This window comes from Triticum dicoccoides, chromosome 3B (genome assembly GCF_002162155.2).
Source record: "Triticum dicoccoides isolate Atlit2015 ecotype Zavitan chromosome 3B, WEW_v2.0, whole genome shotgun sequence".
NCBI lineage: Eukaryota > Viridiplantae > Streptophyta > Magnoliopsida > Poales > Poaceae > Triticum > Triticum dicoccoides.
In genome coordinates, this window is record NC_041385.1 from 631,596,418 (window position 1) to 631,598,978 (window position 2,561).

The following is a 2,561-nucleotide window of genomic DNA, read 5'->3' on the forward strand; positions in this document are numbered from 1 at the left end:
CTCTCCACTGATGTGCCCCACCGCCACGCCATGGCGTCTCCCCTAGCTTCCTCGCGTGGTGGTGCTCTGCCCGCCGACCGGCGCCTCCCACGAGCTCCCCGCGCGCCACCGCTACTCTATCTTCCTCCCAGCACATGGGGCTGCCTCTCCCCACCTCCCACCGCTGCCGTATCTGTGGCCCACCACGAGATCAAGCCTCACCAATGCCATCGGCACCCCACAACCTCTCTCTCGCATCCCCGGCAACCCCTCCACATTCCTCCACCTCCTCTCCCTCCCAGCGCAGACGAGGCCGACGGCGAGACCCCTCCGGCCGCCGCAGCCCAGCTACCGACCACTGTCGCCCAGCACCGAATCTCTCCGGATCCATCTTGCCCTGCTTTAACCGCCGCCATCTCGGGCTGCCAGACACCTAGATCCGACGAGTTCACCACCCCTCGTCCCTCCTCCTTACCCCGGCGACCAACGGGATTGGGCATCGGTGCTCCTCTACATCATCAGTGGGAAGATCAGAGGAGGTGTTTCAAAAAGGCGGCCACTTCTACGTCTCCAGGAGATTCCTTGCCACAAGGAAAATTTGATGGTGGTGACTACAAAAATCGTGGAAGAACAATGGCAGGGTATGCAGGTCTGTACATTTCCCCCCTTTTCAGATTTGGCTGCTCTCTCCATCCTCCCACTGAATCATCGAGTTGCCCCTCCTTCAATTGTAGTACAGAAGTCCCAGGCTTGAAGCGCACCGGGGCATGCGATGCGGTTTGGTGAGGGCCTGTGAGCTCAAAAATAGGGCCGGCGAGCCCTCCTGTCTTCGCCCCATACAAGCCCTGCCCGTCATGCTTCGTACACTCCATCTTGATGTTCACTGAATCCTCATTTGTTGTGCGTTTGCATGATTGTGGCCTACTAGGAGAGGAGGAAGTGGGCGATTCCAACCACACGATGTCGGTGTGTTAGTCCCCTTTCCTGATGACCACGACCTTCACATCGCCTCTTCTCACTCTGTGTTGCACCTTGATGGTTCGTGAGCAACTCCATTAGCTCCGACGTGGGTCATTGACCTTGCCGGTTTCATTTTCTTGACTGTTGTATGTTTGTAGTGCAGAGAGGAAAAAAACACATGGTGAAAAAGTGGGCGACTGCGACCACACGAGGGCGCTGGGAGACAGGTGCAGTTCATTTGGGATCGGTTGCCCAGGGTGCTGCAGTGCGGTTCTTTTTTTTGAGAAACTGTAGTGCGGTTCCTTGGTGGGGCATGCTGCAGTTCGCATTGGTGGCCCAATGCACTGTAGTTTTACCTTTTTGTTATTTTTTGGGTTCAGTTCAATTTAGTTCCTTTTGCGTGAGAGGGCAGAACAACAAAACAGAAAAATAGTACTGCTACTCAGATTCCTCTGCTGCGTTTGTGACTAAGCGGTTCGCTTCGGTGGCCCTAGAGGTTCACTCTATAAAAATTGCAGCTCACTTTATAAATATTTTTTATTGAACAGCGGTGCACAATGATGCAGTCCACTGAGCTTGTCCGTGCAGTACATACTTGTTGATGAAAAAATATAGTGTTAGAAAAAATATAGTGCTCATTACCCTTCAAGTGCGATTTGTGAAGTGTGTCTTAAAAATCAGTGACTATCATCAACACTTGCAGTGCGTTTGGTCCTCGATATGGTTCATTTTTTAGAATGATGCTGTTCACTTGTGCCCATCATGAAAAGTGCGAAAAATTTAGCAAAACAATAAGATAGTAATGCAGTTCATTTCGATATATGTCGTGTTTCACATGTCCTCGTCTCTGAAGTCCACTCTAGTACATTAAAAATGTTGAAAAAAGGACAATTAAAACTCACAAAACCTCATCTGAGAAAGTTTTCGTCTGATAAAAGAAAAATCATGAAGTTCAATTGACCGTATGATGCAGTGCGGTTTTTCATCCGATGCAGTGCGGTTTTCAGTCGGATGAAGTACACACGTCGATTTGGGTGTCACGAAAAACAAAGTGTCCGCATTTCGGTAAATTCGAAACTCCCCTTAAACTGTAAATAATTAGAGAGAGTGTTCTACATGAAAAAGTTGCACCTCGTCGATATCTATCCAACAGCATATCATTTCAATCATTTCGACCAGCGATTTTTAAAAATTTCACGAAAAACGGCCGCTGCCACTCGTCATCCGCCGCACGATTTTCAAAATTAACTTTAAACAGTAAGGAATATCAAAAATATTTCAACATATGAAAGTTGCGCCTCGTTCGTAGCTTTCCAATGGCGTATCACACGCCTCGTTTCGACAAACGGTTCAAAAACTAGAGCGAAAACAGTACCGAAAATTTTAAAAAACTTGAAAAATAGAGTTCCGCGATTTAGTAAATTTGAAACTGCTCTTAAACCGTAATGAATTAGAGAAAGATTTCTATATGAAAAAGATGCGCCTCGACGATATCTATCCAACCGCGTATCATTTGCTTCATTCCGACAAGCGGTTTAGAAAAAAAGTGAAAAAATGCTCGCTGCCACTCGTCATCTGCCACACTATTTTCAAAACTGCTCTTAAACCGTGTGGAATCTCGA

The 2,561-nt window shown here is 47.8% G+C and overlaps 1 long non-coding RNA gene across 1 annotated transcript; it reads left to right on the forward strand.

Moving 5' to 3' along the window:
- Positions 1–26: 26 nt before the first annotated feature.
- Positions 27–1,381, forward strand: LOC119281696. The gene is made up of 3 exons (XR_005138514.1): positions 27–628; positions 714–1,017; positions 1,098–1,381. It is a non-coding gene; the product is annotated as an uncharacterized LOC119281696 (long non-coding RNA).
- Positions 1,382–2,561: the final 1,180 nt, after the last annotated feature.